Source organism: Pelodiscus sinensis, chromosome 3 (assembly GCF_052426305.1).
Source record: "Pelodiscus sinensis isolate ZL-2025 chromosome 3, ASM5242630v1, whole genome shotgun sequence".
Lineage (NCBI taxonomy): Eukaryota > Metazoa > Chordata > Testudines > Trionychidae > Pelodiscus > Pelodiscus sinensis.
Window position 1 is genome coordinate 146,140,365 of NC_143054.1, and position 16,414 is coordinate 146,156,778.

At 44.5% G+C, this 16,414-nt stretch overlaps 1 protein-coding gene across 5 annotated transcripts in view; it reads left to right on the forward strand.

Moving 5' to 3' along the window:
• Positions 1-16,414, forward strand: part of DAAM2 (dishevelled associated activator of morphogenesis 2) — a 371,485-nt gene that overhangs the window by 164,411 nt on the left and 190,660 nt on the right. The gene's annotated exons all lie outside the window — the stretch shown is intronic.

Genomic DNA, 16,414 nt, shown 5'->3' on the forward strand with positions numbered 1-16,414 from the left:
CCTACCTACATTCCTATTGGCCACTCCACCTGGCTAGGTGTAGTTAACCCCTTAGTCCCCAGGCTGCTGGCTAACCCTCATAATCATGACAGATGCTAAGGACTTCCTGGGAGCTGGGGAAAATCCTCCAGTGAGTTGCATACTCCGCTTCCATATATTGTGGTAGAATTTAATTAATCACTCTTGAATAAACTGCTGCTTTGAATAGTTCTTCGCTGAAATTCCAAGGGTGAAGCTGGGCAATTGCTTGGGCACCAATAATATTTCAGGTATGAATGGGATTCAGTTGTTAATGATGATGATTCTTTCTTACAGGGTTAGGCAGATTGCCAGATTTAGGGTTGGAATGCAGTTTTCCCAGGGCATACAGATAGGGCTACTTTTGGCATCACTGATGCCATTCCTGGTCATTGCTCCAGAGATCACTTTCATATGGCTGCCGTTGGAATGAAATGCACTCTCTTAGGGTATGTCTACACTACCCCGCTAGTTCGAACTAGGAGGGTAATGTAGGCATACCGCACTTGCAAATGAAGCCCGGGATTTGAATTTCCCGGGCTTCATTTGCATAAGCGGGGAGCCGCCATTTTTAAAACCCCGCTGGTTCGAACCCCGTGCAGCACAGCTACACGGGGCACGAACTAGGTAGTTCGAACTAGGCTTCCCAGGGGTTTTGATCTGGACATGGAATGGAGACTCTACCTTTCAGTGTTGTCCTGCTGGTGACAGATGAGAACAAAGTAACCATAGGGATTTTGTTGCATCTGTCAGCTGCCTTTGATACCTTTGGCCACAAGGTGGTGCTGACACAGCTGCAAGCGTGGGCAGCAATAGTGGGAGCTGTTCTAGCTGCAAAACAACCGTTTTGAGCAAATTCTCAGTTGCCCCAAGGTTCCTCTAATGTTGCATGCTGATTCCCTCAATTGGAGTTATATGCCAAGTCGTTTCTGCTCCAGCTTCTTCAAGATGACCAAACAGCTACAGTGGCCAAGAGGGCTTTGCATCCTGTATGGTTAGTCAGAAGGTTGCAACCTTTTCTGTTGGCTGTGGCTATCACCACACTGACCTAAGCTTTTGTCAGCTAGAGACTGGATTACTACAATGTTCTCTATAGATGGTTAACCGTTAGTGTATTGGAAACTGCAGATGGTGCTCAATATAAAAGCCTGCTTGCTGATTGGTGTCTCTTATGGGGGATTGCATTACCCCCAGTGTTCTGTGAGCTACATTATCTGCAATTTATTTTTGGGAACCGTTGGTAGTGTTGATTTTCTTACCTGCAAATCTTTAAATGTCTGGCCTTGACTAGCTCAACCTATCTTTCTATGAATATTGTACATGGTGGCTAAAATCAACCAAAACACTGCAGCTAGTTTTCCCAATGACGGTCTCTGAAGTGTTTGCTCTCCACTTTGGTTTGCCAGAACCTGAATCTGCTGATTCAGTCACACTTCCGGGTCTATGATTATTTGTCAGGTTTTTCCTGGTGGAAAGGATAAGTTCCTGGGTGGAGACTTTGCATGTGGAGGTGGGGGTGGGGGTGGAGGAACAGAAGTTAGAAGGAGTCATTATTATAGTGCATGTGTATGCCTAGTCCAGAGTCTACATTTTTTTTAAAAAGAAGAAGTAATTGAAATTGAAAACTGACCCAAATCAATTTCTATGTATTTCTTGATACCGTAAGAACTATAACTTTCTGAGGAATTAATTGTGGAAGAGAAGTTCTCTCATTCAGAAGGATAAAGAAGCATTGCTTAGTTTTGGAAGGTGCTCAAGTACTACAGTGATGGAAGTTGTCTAAGTTCCTAGAGAGGTAGATAGCGAGAAAATAGCGAAAGATTTCTGAATGTAGTTGCCTGAGATAGAAACTAGGCTGGCAGATTGCAGGATTTGCCCGGGAGGCCTGAGTCACCCACTGTTCCAGGCTAATGTATGTTCTCTGAAACACTAAAATAGAACAGACCACATTTGTATTGATGTCTAGGATGAGATTTTAATTGGATTAGAAAGGTTCAGTCTGTAAATGTGCCAGTGTAAATCAGCGACCTGGAAGTGTTTGGGGATGCTCTGCATTACACATCACTCTTTATCCTTTATGGTCTTTGAGACAAAAAATAAATATGATTGTGGAGACTTTTGACCCAAATCCCTGAGTAAAATGGTGGCACTGACACAGTCTGACATCTCTAGTGAGACAAATGTTGCATTGCATTCCCGGAGTATGTCCGGAGGGCATAGCTTGGCCTGCACCATCTGTTCTGTAAAATGGTGTAATGAAAAATATTCCTGCAATTGACTGCACTCCTCTCTCCTTTAAAAGCCCATGCCTGTTCTCCCTTTGTGCAGCTAAAATCTGGGGCATTGTCCCCCATTGTAGACAGCAATGTGGAAAACCTAAGCTTAGTTCACAGGATATTTTTCAGCATGGCCATTTTCTAGCCCAGTGACTATTCAGTATTCTGGACAGTCCACCTCCCTCTTTGAGGGAATTAGCTTCTGTAAAGGATCCCCTCGGGTGCCCAGGTAATGGGACATTGTAGCTCAGGTGCGTGTCTGTGTGCCTGCTCTTCTCATGATGTTAACTTCTTCTTCAAAGAGCTAGCTTTCTGGGAGCCCAGTCTTGCAAATTTGGAGATGGAGTTTGGACTATGTTGGGATACTTAATCTAGCAATTGGATGGTATGTTTGGGGTCCTGTCTCCCTAGTCAGGCTCGCTGTGAAAGAAAAGAGGGTTTTCATTCCCATCATGGGTGCAAACTGAAGCCATGGCTGATCTCACTGGAAATTGCCTTTTATGTGGCATGTACCATTTCCCAGTGGGACTGTTAACTCACAAGCCATCTTCCCACAGAGGTAGGCAGTACAAAGCAAATGCTGTTCCCATAATGTGTCCATGTCCAGTGCAGCAGCCCTAGACACAAAGCAAACAACCACCTTGGATCCTTGTGCTTCTTGGGTCTCTCTAGGACAACTAAGCTTTGCATCTTGAGGGCCAGCCCTAATTCTTCTTCTAGCCCCACGCTAGGAAGGAAAAGATCATGTGGAACTAGATTCTCTTCTCCACCTCTCTTGGTGGTGGAATGAAAGTAGTGGAGGCCCGGCATCCTGGCATACCTGTGGAGGTGGTTTTGTACCCCAGAAATGATAAAGCTGGCCCTAGCATACAATTCTAAATTGCTTTTTGCTCATTGCCTCCACCTTTTCTTGTGCACTCTCTCTCTTCTTCCCAGCTGGCATCATGCATGCTGCCATGTAATTAAGAGTTGCCGCAGTTGGTGGTCTCCCAAGCTGTCTGTGTGCCAAGCTGGTTGTGTGCTTGCTGGCAAATGTGACCTTACTAAGGATTATATGTTTTCCTTTGCACAATATTATTGACTAAAGAAGAACTACAGTGAATCTGGAAGATTTGTTTTAAAATCTATTGCAAAAGAAGGAGAATTCATTTAATCCTCTTTCCCAAAAAACACTCAATTCCTTGTTGAACTTCATAGGTATTACAAGGTTATGAACTAAGCTTTTGTTGCTAGTGGAGGTAATTTGCTGACTGCAGCAGACCCAGAAAAATAACTGGAATGTCAGCTGTTAGACAAAAAATAAATACAATAGGTGTTGTGGGTTGGTTTGGGTTTTTTTTAGTACATTGTCAAAATAATCTCTCTCTCTTTCTCTCTCTCACGCACACACATGCACGCACACACACACATGCGCGCGCGCGCGCACACACACACACACACACACACACACACGCGCACACACACACACACACACACTATTTAGACCGGAAAATGAGATTGAGTCATCTTCTGTGACCTTTCACAGATGTGAGCACGTGCTGCTTAACAAATTAGTGATACTTTTTAGCTTTCCTAGGTTACCAAGATCACATTTGATTATTAGATCTCAAAGAACTTGAAGAATTCATTTATTTTCCCTCTTTCTGTTGTTGGTTTTGCAATACTTCTTGCACGTTGCTCAGCTGGGACACTGAATTCAGATTCACTTTTTCTCTTGTATGTGATGCTGTGGTGTCATGGGTTCCCAGTAGGAACAAGAATGTTTAAATCTATCTTCTCTCTCTGGCCCCATAAAAAATACTAACTTATTTAATGAAATATTTCTGTTTGTTACTTTTAAAAATCCACAAGTCAACTCTAAGCCTAAACTCCCAGCGAGTGCTCTATTTAAGTCATATGCCAAAGAACAATAGAAACATTTTTTATGTTCCAGACATTTTCTAAGACAAAGAATTTCCATTCACTGTGTCTGAAAACATGAGGATTTCCCATAGTTTTCCTCCTGCCTTCCACCCCTTCTCATCCACTTTTCATCCTTTTGAATAAAGAAGACTCTGTCCTACCTTCCTCTCTTAATTTGGGATAGCTTGCTCTCTCCTTTAAGGTACTGAGCATGCTAGCCAATGTTCCCGCTAATCTTTTCCATCCATGTGTGGAATAAATATTTTTGTGTGTACCAAAGCAATAGAAACACAAAACATAGCTGTGAGTGCTTTGCTAATCACCTGGGTGGCATTTGACTCCCCCCTCAGTGGTCACACAAGTGCACAGGTTACAGGGAACACTGATTCTAACCCTCCTGGCCTTCATTGGCCTAGGGGCCTAGGTACTAAGCAAGACAGATACTAAGCGTGTCTCCCCATCACTGCTCCAGCAGGGGTCCCTGCCTGAGCAGCAATAGACTGGGTATCCAAAGTCTCACTACCTTTGCAGTATTCTCAATTCCATAAAAGATCTGGTAGAGAAGAGACCAAGTAATGAACCTCTTTCTCCCCAGGACCCAACATCTGCAGTACTCTTGTCCCTTGCGGATCCTGGGAATGAGATTAACTGTGACTGGCAAGCAAGCCCAGTTTGCCTACACAGCTATGTGCAGCATTAACTGGTAGCCTAAGGACTCTCTGCTCCTTTTTCCTTCTCCTATTACCACACATCATATAATCCTTTGTGCTGGTTTCTATGGCACCTTAAACATCTCTTGGTTTCTGAATTAGGAGACAACTCTATAGGGTGACCAGATGTCCTGGTTTTATGAGGACAGTCCCAACCTCTGGGACTTTATCTTATATAGATACCTATTACCACCTCTGCATCCTGATTTTTCTCACTTGCTGTCTGGTCTCCCTACAGTTTTAATGTATGTTGTCCCTTACAGAGGGTCCTAGAAGCTCCTTCCTTACATGAGTGCAATCCTCTCTGGGGCTGGATTCTTCCGGAGTGCTTCCAGTCTGCCTGAAATCTACCTCTCTGCCTATGATCACTGCTCTTTCCATCCAGCCTAGCAGTGAGTGGAATGACCATTCCCTCCCTCCCCACCCCCGACCATAGGGCCACTAAGATGCACCTGTTAAGAAACTCTCCTAGGCTACATCAACACTACGAGTTTTCTTGGCAAAAAATATTCTATTGAGGGATTCCAATTGGTGCTCTGCAGAACCCCAGGGTTCCGTGAAGTGAAAGTAAGGGTTCCGTGAGAACCCGGCACTCTCCTGCCCCCTCTTAAAGAGACAGAGACAAATTACGGAGTGACTTGGTTTTTTTTTGTTTTGTTTTGTTTCTCGACAAAGGAACCCTAGGGGTTCCTTGAAATTCTTTCAAGCTCAAAAGGGTTCCATGGCCAAATAAAATTGGAAAACACTGATATAAACAAACAAGGGAGTGCGAGGTCATCTCACCTATGCAATAAGAGGCAGAGGCTATGGCACTACTGTGTGAAACACAGAATTCACTTCAAAACCCAGTATCTCGTAGGCCTACAAAACATATTGCTACATGCCCTCAGCAGAACCTTTATGGTTAATCAGGAAAGACGTGATAAAATCGATCTTCCACACATGGGGGACTCCCCGTCTAGACCTGTTTGCCACCCCAGAAATAAAAAAATTGCCTCGCCTTTTGTTCATTCCAGAATCACTATCAGGATTCTATAGGAGACATGTTGCTCTCCACTGGAGGAAGCACCTCTCCTATGTGCATACCTTCTGATTCCCCTGGTACGTCAGGTCCTCATGAAAGCCCGGAAGGACAGGACCCATCTAATCATGCTGGCACCAGCATGGCTGCACCGACATTGGTTCTCCACCCTACTCAACCTGTTGGTGGAAACTCCAATGGCCCTTCCCCTGTACCCGGTCCTTCTGACGCAGCATCGAGGACCCTCAGGCACCGGGATCTGTACTTGCTCCATCTAATAGCATGGAAGCTGGATGGTTCGATTTGTTAGAGCTTCAGTGCCCGGCTCAGGTACAGGAGTTCCAATTTGGCAGTAGAAAGCCCTCCACCAGGGTGGCATATTTGGCCAAATGAAGAGGTTTTCCAGCTGGTGCGCAGAGCTGTGTTTGTCCCCAGGACAGGCGTCTATCCCGGTAGTGTTGGATTACCTGTTGCACCTGCAATCACAGTGCCTGGCATCCTCCTCAGTTAAGGTCCACTTGGCGGTGATGTCTGCCTTTCTCCTGGGTTGCTGTCAGCATTCCCTGTTCAACCACCCTATGGTGACGCGGTTCAGAAAGGGATTGGACAGGTTGTACCTGTATTGTCATCCACTTGTACCTGCTTGGGACATGAGCCTGGTACTCAATAAGCTTCTGGGCCTCCCCTTTGAACCGATGGCTCCGTGTTCTTTGCTACATCACTCAATGAAGTTGACTTTCCTGGTAGCTGTCACATCAGCGAGATGAGTGTCTGAGTTGAGGGCCCTAGCCTAAGAACCACTGTATATAGTCTTCCACAATGTTCAGCTTAGACCTGTTCTGTGTAGGACATCTATCTCCAGGGCTGTTAAATCAGCACATTTTTTTCCATAAGGACGAAGTTTTGAGGTAGTTCTAACATTCACCAGACTGGTTCACCTGTTTGTAACTGCTATCTTTGTTTTATACAGATTTGTAACTCTTGATGACTGTGTGCTACATTGCTTAAAGCATGTAGTCTCTTTGTGTACTGTTTCTATTTAGGGGTTGTCTTCATGTGGTATTTCCACATTTCATACAAGACAAAAATATGACTGACAGTACACCATGGCTATCAAAAGTGTATTCTGTCACAATGCACCATTGTTGCATTCTTCTGCCAAAGTGAATTTTCTCTCTCTAAAGGAAAATTGAGTTTTAAAAATATCCTGTAGCATGAAGGACAAATCCTGAAGAATCAAAACGTATGGTTGTCAAGGGAACTCAGTCAGCAGGTAACCCTAGACTGTAGTGAATACAAGAAATTTACTTAGTAGAGGCTATAATGAAAATTGGAGAGAGAGGGCAAAGCTGATAATCTTTCCTTTAGGGCATGTTTACACTTAAAACTCTGTAATACTTCAGTATAGATTCTACCTATCCCTGTGGGTGGGGTTTTCCCATTTGACATCCACTGCCCAGAGAGCTGGTAGCTATGTTGACAGAAAAATTTCTGTCACGAATGGACCTAGCGCTATCTACTTGGGGATTTAGGTCAGCTTAGGATGTGCATTTTTCACATCCCTGACTGACGTAATTAAACCAACCTGATTTTCTAGTGTAGACCAGGCCTTAGTTATGCTGTTACTGTTCCACCCCCCATGCTGAGATGGTTGTTCAGTGGGTTATGTTAAATGACATTACTGTTTATCAATCCAGCTCCCAGTGGATAAGGGTCCCTATTTAAAAGAACAAAACAAAAGACCCACCACTGCACAAATTAGGAAACATCACTGTCTCTGGAAAAAAGTGAAAGACAGACTGGGTCCTTTCTGGAGACTGAGGACTCCTATCTGTATAGTTGGTACTCAGGATAGAGATGAGGTGCATGTGTAGGGGAAGCAGAGAGCTGAGTTGAACAGAGTTTCTCCAATGGAATATTTCCCTTTCAGAACATCCTGTTTCATTGAAAGTGTCACGTTTTGCAGAAATGAATGCTTGTGACAAAACTTCTTTTCAGAGGGTAGGGAAAGAATTAAAGGAACAGTGCTTTGAAAAAGTGGAAGTTTCAATTTTATAACAGACAGAAAGTCAAATCCAGAATGAAATGTTTGAATTTTATTGAAACAAAACATGTTGATCACTTCATGATGGCATCTTTTCAGATTTTGATTTCACAGGAAACATCAAAAAAATGTTATTTACTTCTGTTTTAGAACAGAAAACATTTCAGAACCTTAGAATTCTCTGCAAAACAGAAAAATTGGATTCATATTAGAAGGTAGAGTCCTTGAAAGGTATGTTTGCCTAGAGTCCAGCCCTGCATACTGTGGCAGGGTCAGAGCAGAAGGCTATAAAAAAGTAGTCGTATTGGCCCTTATGGTCTGGAAAAGGAGATGAAAGTCTCCCCAGCACTGAAGGGCAAGAGGCACCTTGTTCTTGGAGCCGTGCCCAGTATAAACGCGCTTTTGTGCAAGAAAGCTCCGATGGCCATTTTAGCCATTGGGCTTTCTTGCACAAAAAATTAAGGTGCCTGTCTACACTGGCCCTCTTGCACAAGTATTCTTGTGCAGGAGGGCTTATCCCTGAGTGAGAGCATCAAAGTATTTGCGCAAGAAGCTCTGATTTCTTACATTAGAACACCAGTGCTCTTGTGCAAATTCAAGCGGCCAGTGTAGACAGCTGGCAAGTTTTTGCGCAAAATCAGCTGCTTTTGCACAAAATCTTGCCAGTCTAGACACACCCACTGAGTTCTTGTAGGAGCTTTGCCTCGGTACACACTGATCCTGCTCATACGGCACCACTTTGGTGGCTAAATATACGTCTTTTCAATCAACAAGGCCATTGACTTGTGGAAAATTCACTGAAAATGTATGTGATCTCCTGTCCCCTCAGACATGTGGCCTTTTCGCTACTTGAGCCTGGTAGCCTAGGCAGGGGAGGGCTTTGCCTTCCCAAACTGCTAGGTACAGCCCTGCCCCCACTCTACCTCCAGAATTCCTGTTACCCCAGCAGCCACCTGTGCTCCTGGCTAGGGAGGCTAAAACTGTGCAGCCTGGTGCTCTGGGGAGGCTGGGGTATGCTCGGTGTTCTGCCCTGCATCCTTCCCTCCCCATGAGGGGGTAGGGCCTCAGCAGAGGAGGTGGGATTAGGGGCCTATCTCCCTCAGCCCAAGCTGCACCAACTGCCCGTGGCCTAAGCCCACTGCTGCTATACATTTATATACTGAATTGCTGTTCCTAATTATCCAGGAAAGTGTTCTTGTGCCAACTGCTATCAAGATCTAGAGAGACCCCTCTGTTTCATTCTCATACGATGAGCTCTGGTTCCAGTAGAGCAGGAGACTCGCTGGCTTTGGGCCAACAGAGACTTTCCTTGTTCCTAATTACTGTTTAGGAATGAGGCTGTTTAAACAGGAATGATTCAGTGGAGGTTATGAAAAAATCCCAATAAAGAGATGAAGTGGTATTTCTCAGCTATTACAGGGAGCCAGGGACAGGGCAGCCGTCTTAAGAGTCATTATCTGAGGTGATCCTCTGAAGGCAGAGAGATCAGTAGGGGCCTGTCTGCCTAGCTGAGCAAAGCCATACCACAAAGCCTCCTTTCTCTCTGTCAGGTTAGACTGTAGCTGCCCAAGTAAAGCTGCTATCAGGTGTGTTTAGTTTCCATTAAAATAACAAACCAATGCAATGGGCTATTGATTCAGATTTTTTAGGCTGTTCAGAGAGCAGTCCTTTAAAGGCAAAGGCTCTCCATTCTTGTCCTGGATGTCTTGCTCTCCTCAGACATTTCCCCTCTTTCCTGTCCTATGTAAAAGACAAAGGGAAAAGCTAGACCTAATAGGAGACTGCAATGGGTGTTCTATAGAGTGAGCAGCCTCTTTCAGAGGCAGTGAGGTTGAGTGCACCTGTGACTCATTCCCTGTTGTCCAAATGGGTTTAAGGGACAGCACCTAAGTCATCTGAGAAGGAAGCTGCAGAGAGCTGGACTCACCAAAAGGAGAAGACTCGAGGCAGGTAGGGCTGGGAGAGATAAGTTAAAAGCAGGGAAATGGATTGAATTTTGTGGTGAGACTTTGAATTGTGTGTGAAATTTTGATATTAATTAGCTCACACCCTGGGTTGCACAGAGAAAAGCCTGTGTTGTAACATTTGAGGGAAGAAGGGAAACTGAATCAAGGTGCTGCAGACCTGACCATGAAAGAGTGATTGGGAGGTGGCCCACCCAACTGCAGGTAATCCATTTCACATCAGGCTGTCCTTGGTCCGTGGTGAACCTGTCCAATAGATTTCCTCTTTTGAGGTTCTGATTTTGCAGGCCCAGACTTTCTAAAGCATGTGATTCTGCTTAACTCATGCACAAGCCTTGCACCTCCTGGGCAAGCCCTAATTGACATGCACATTTCTATAAGTAAGCACAAACTAGGGTCTATGCTTGTTGCCAAATTTTGGGTGTAGGGAAGCCAGGGGCTACAAAATTAGCCATGTGTTTGTGAAATTTCTGGTCAGAAATATTAGTGCCAAGGGAAACCACCTAGAAGGGATCACCGCACAGAATGTGTTGCAACTTTGCTGCATTGTCACAGAACTCGTGGCCAGATCTTCGGCTAGTATTAGTCCATCTTTACTGAAGTCAACAGCGCCATGCTGATTTCCACTAATGGAGGATATGGCCCATGTGATGTTTTGGGTCTGTTCCATGGTGACTAGCTGCAACTGAATGCCACAGGTTGTACTTGCTGTACTGCTTAAAGGTCTAGGTAGTGTGCAAATACTAGGCTTGTGAAATGTTTGGATACGTTCCAGATGGAATACGCCTGCTGTTCCTAAAAACATCCCAGGTAGGACCCACTCACTATGGCAGGCACATTTGAGGTAGGATGCCCTTGCAGTGCAGAGGGAAAGCACATCATCCATCCAAGCAATCTGCTTTTCTCAATGGACTATTACTTGAATTTCAGCAGCGTGGAGCAGGTGTGTAGACCATCCAAAAGAGGGTGAAGAACAGAATAGTTGGTAGAAGTACAAGCTTTGCTATAAGTTCCTGTGGTGGCTGTCACTTTTTCAGAACAGAGGATGATGCACTGAGAAGCTAAATTGACATCAATCCACTGTTGACTGCTTGGAAGTTGTAGTGTTGGTACGTTAACTGTTAAGAAACCATCCTTCCACAATGTCTTTAATACATTACCAACTGACTTGAAAATGCTTGCATGATCTGATAGAGCTGAAAGTTAACACAGCTCTTAGCATAAGTATGAGTGACAAGTTTATATAAAACTGCACTGTGGCCTGTTTCTTATTGCAGTGCTGTTCATACAGTGACAATTGTGCATCCTATTAGGACTATGTCTACACTGCATTCCTCTTTCGAGAGAGAAATGCAAATGCAGATGAACGAAATTGCAAATAAAGTGTCGATTTGAATTTCCCATGTTTCATTTGCATAATCGTGTCCGGGTGCTATTTCAAAATACCCTATTTCAAGAAAAGAAACGCTGTCTAGATGCTGTTATTTCGAAAGAAAACCCTTCTTTTGCAATTACTCTTAAAGGTGTGTCTAGACTACAGGGTTTTTTCGAAAAAAGTGGCCTTTTTTCGAAAAAACTTCCCCTGTGTCTAGACTGTTGCTGCGTTCTTTCAAAAGTAAATTGAAAGAATACGGCAGTTTTTTTCGAGCGCGGTAAACCTCATTTTATGAGGAAGAATGCCTTTTTTTGAAAGTGCTCTTTCGAAAAAAGGCGTTCTTGAATTCAAAGGCATCCAGACTGCCCGGTGGTCTCTTTCAAAAAATTACTTAAGGGTAATTTCGAAAGAAGGGTTTTCTTTATATAAATAACTGTGTCTAGACAGTGTTTCTTTTTTCAAAATAGGGTATTTCAAAATAGCGCCCAGATGCGATTATGCAAACGAAGCATGGGAAATTCAAATCCGCGCTTCATTTGCAATTTCATTCATCTGCATTTGCATTCCTCTCTCAAAAGAGGAATGCAGTGTAGACATACCCTAATTTGTGGCAAGAAGATGTGGTTGAAATAAGATGCTGAATTGACACTCTGAGTGCAGATACTGCTGGCAGTCTTGCTTGCTTTCTCTGTTGCTTAGATCTGTTCTGCACCAGTTTTGAGTACAAAGCATACAACCTCCCCTATTTTTCTGAAGTTTTCCTGTGTATGAATTCACATTTCCATGTAGAGATCCATGGCTCGTTTTTTGCAGATGTGTATGCCAATTTTGCACATTTGAATATATCTGCTTTATGTGTTTGGATATCTACCAAATCGTTTTTACAGATGCAGATGTGGATGCCAATTTGTGTCCGCTTGGGGCTCTAGCCATGCAGTTATTCTTATAATCTTGCTGACTGGTGTTGGTAATTTCTGCTCACTTCAATGGGAACAGAGTAGCACTAGCAATACAATTGTAACCCCGTCTTCTCGCTCTGGGTTACTCGGGAGCAGGTCACACTCACATGTGTGCCTGGGCACCTGCTGATTTTAACATAAAAGGAGATCCTGAGTACCCCAGTGGTGGTGATGTTTAGTTGGGGATGCCCTATCCATGCCCTTGCTGCAGCTCCTTGCTCCTAAAGGAATATACAATGGCAGTGCCTCCACCTGGCTGGCCCCGTGCACACTCAATGGTATGCCTTGGGAGCCTCCAGGAATACAGTTATTCCAGTAACAATCTGGATCTAACTCCAAAACAACAATTATAAATAATGTACATGCAATTGATTAAATTAGAATCAACACACCTTTACTTAAAGGAACAGGGTTTAACAGATTAAAAGTGAATAAAATCAATTAGCAAAGTACTTAAAAATAAAGGAAACATATCTGTCTGGCATTTACATGGCCGTCATTTATCTCACCTCAGCGTGTGCACTCCTCTGGATTCACTTGCTTGCGTGGACACACTTGAAGGTCTGCAACTGGAATGGAGACAGCACTGTGCAGGTCCTGTGTGTGTCAGTCCAGGCAGGCAGTCAGCTGCAAAATCCCTCTTCCATTGGAGCAGGCCCCACCGAATGCCAGCAGCTCTGGTTCACTGGGCAGATCACTCTGGCTGTCTTTGGACCCAGAGTCATTTTGCCTTCTGTGCTCTGTCCCAGGCAGCACTTTCCCAAAGAGCTACAGTTACCTTCTATGTAGGGTTACACAGGCCCTTCTCAGCCATAGGCACAGCCTGGGTCTCTCCCCTCCAGGGACAATACCAACAGCCTCTGAAGCAGCCTGCTACATTCAAGTCCTGGCAGGCTCTCAATAACAGGCTCTAGCTTCATCACAGCAGCTCCTGTCCTGGAAAAGGCTCCACACTAGCAATCTGGCTCCTCTTTCCAAAGTGGAGCCTGCCCTAACTCTATCTCTCCCTCTTTCCCTGCCTAGAAGAGAGCCAGAGATTTTTCCCTCCTTTTTCCACAAGGGCTCATGGGAGTTGTAGTCTCTAGGGCTAGACTGAGGCACAAAGGATCCTCCCAGTAAAATCCAGAGGCTCCCATAGGAAAAGGAGCCTACACAATAGTATATTCTTTTGTCTGTCTTCTAATCTAGCTACTCCTTGTATGGGTGTTGAGGGTATGGAGTGATGTAGATAACTAGAGAGGGGTACGGCAGAGTTTCTAGGGCTTTGGCTTTTTCTTGTGTTCACCTTCATGTGGCACTGAAAGGATAGCAGGTGGATGGCTCCAAAGGGGATGTATGTTACAAGGTCTGAACAACAGGCCAGTAAAGTAATCTTTGCAACTGTGGTTTTCACGCACTGAAATGGGACAATGTGGGTGGCAGAAAGAAAAGAGGCATTGTAGTGATTTGGGGAATGCTGAATGCCTGTGTGTGTTGTAGGGGGAGTAGGGAAAGATCTCATCATAATGCTGTAAAGGAAGAAGGGGCAGAACTTGGCTGTGGCAAGGATACAAGGGAGAGGGAGACCATCAACTCCTGTGGAGATGGGAACCCTATACAACTTGAATCTAAGGACTCAGTTAAGGAAGAGTCAAGTTGGTCCCAGGCAGAGATATCAGAGGCTAAAATGTGGGATTAGATAAAGTGAAGGCCATTCAGGCAGATTTGAGAGTCATCATTATAGAGATGGTAGTCAGAGTTGTGGAAGCGGATGAGAGAAATTATAATGGAGAAGAGGAAAGAATGGAACTTGGTGGGATCCCATGAAGAGCGGGACAGGGTGGGAGGAAGACCTACCAAACTACAGTATGAAGAAAGCAGAGACTAGGAAAGAATGTGTGATAATACAACACATTAGCATATATTCCATTGGATAAATTCTGCCCTGCCCCCAACTAATGTATCTCATCTCTGTCCTGGGTACCAGCTCTACAGATAGAAGTCCTCCTGTCAGTCTTTCACCTTTTTTCCTGAGAGGTGTTTTCACCTAATTTTAGCAGTGGTGGGTCTTTTGTTTTGTTTTTTCCCAGCTAATTCATCTCCTGTTCAGACACTTCCTTTTCATTTCTTTGACTGAGTCAGTCTGCCCACCTTGCAGTATAAAGCCTCCCTGGGAGCAGGAAGCCTCCTTCCTACTACTAGGAGTGGAGTGGGCAGCCCCTGCCTGCCCGGCTCTCTGGGAGGAAGTGTCATGGCTCTGCCATAGCTCAGTCCCCTCCCTGGAAGCTGGCTGAGTGTTACGAACACCATTAGCCTATAAGCATCAGTTGGTTACGTTCCCTAGTGTAAATGGCAGGGGCTGTAATTCTCTACTCAGTATCTTTGCAGTACCACATCTTGCGGAGAACTGGAAGGGTGCCCTCTTTTGGGGTAAGTGGCTGGCTGGTGCTTTCCTCTGTGATGAATGGGAAAAAAATGTTAGTGTCATCAGATACCACAAATCAGCAGCCGTTCTGCTGCATTCCTCTGGAATTTGACTGGAAAATCCTCTGGAGCTTTTGTTGTGGGAAGGGGAAGGGAGACTGCTGAGGAAGGCTTTCCGTGTCGCTCATCACTCTAGGCCCTCTCAGCAACTGCTCTGCCTCAGAGGTACTATGCCATGGGGAAGGAAAGAGGCTGATGCTTTCCACCTGGGGCTGGATTGCAAGCTAAAATAATCCTGTGAAAGCCAGTTTGCATTTTTTAAAGACAGGGCTGGTGTTAGGGTTGGCAAGCGGGGCTATTGCCCAGGATCCCACCTGGTTTGGGCTTTGGTTTCAGAAATGGTGCAGAAATCCAATGTGTGAGAAGGGAGTTGGTGTCAGGGTGAGAACCCATTCCTTCCTTTCTGCCCTGGGCCTCAGCAAGTCTAACAATAGCCCTGAAGTTGTGTGGGAGGGAATGCTCTCCTCCAAGCAATGTGGTCCGAGTTCGGACCCGAGAACCTAGGGACTCCTGAGTTCTTTTCTCAGCTCTGGTACTGAGTCCCTCTGGTGCCTTGAGCAAATGACTTTGCTTCTGTCTCTCAATATCCCCATCTATGAAATTAAGAGCACTTCTGTGTAAAGTGTTGTGTACTATTCACCAAGCCATGGCACAAGCAGTTTATAAGGAAAGTGAAACATGCAGTTCTGATCACCACTGTATTCTGGATCTCGGCAGCAAATCACCATCACGGTGTTCATGGACTTTGTTTTGCTCTCCTCAGTAACAATTCTGGTGTGCGTGTGCTCTTGAGCAGATTGTAAACTATTTGAGACACGGGCTTTCTGTTGTTTCTGTGTACAGAGCTTTACATGGCAGGGCACTCATCCCCATTCTGAGTCCTGAGTGCAAATGTAATAAGAGCAACTCACATTTCTGTAGCAACTTTTCATCCCTTGGGAGCCCCAAAAATCTTTGCTGACTATGTACAGAATCACCTGCCCAAAACTACAGCACAGGCACAGTGTGTTTACTAATATTCAAAATAATCATGTTACCATTTAGTAAGGGGGCGGTAAAGAATAACTTCTGTGGTTGAAATCGAAGGGAAATTTTGTGCAGGCAAAATTCAAATACCCAGTTTGGAATTTGGCCAGGGATACCCTTGAGTCATGGAAAAAGACTATGGGACTTTTAATGGCCAAGAGAGGTCAGGACCTTGCTGTCAACATTGAGCTATAATGCTAACAGGTGGTTGAATCTGTCTGTATGAAAATGTTGGCCGCTTCATCTAGCTGTGATGAGTTTCGTATTACAATTGTTTGACACGATAATAACCAAGAATGGTAATTGCATTGAAGAAATGCACAGGATCCACAAGGCCAAATGCCCAACTCTCTCCTGTTCCTTTCCCCAAGTTTTATGAGGTTTCCTGTTTAATGCTCTTTTTAAAAGGTGTTGTAAAAGAAAAATATCTTTGGCTTATGTTTTATTAGCTAAAATGATGTCAACGTAGTAGGTGCCATCAGAAGTTTTGATCAGTGAGGTACACAAGAGTATGAGTGGCTAAGTGCACACAACCATCACAACTTCTCCATAGTGTTTGCATAGGTGATTCAAATGCACTTTTTCTCTTCAGACAATATGCATCATTTTTTGTTAGGCAAGGAATGTACTTACCTATGGAATAGTTTCCCACTGTG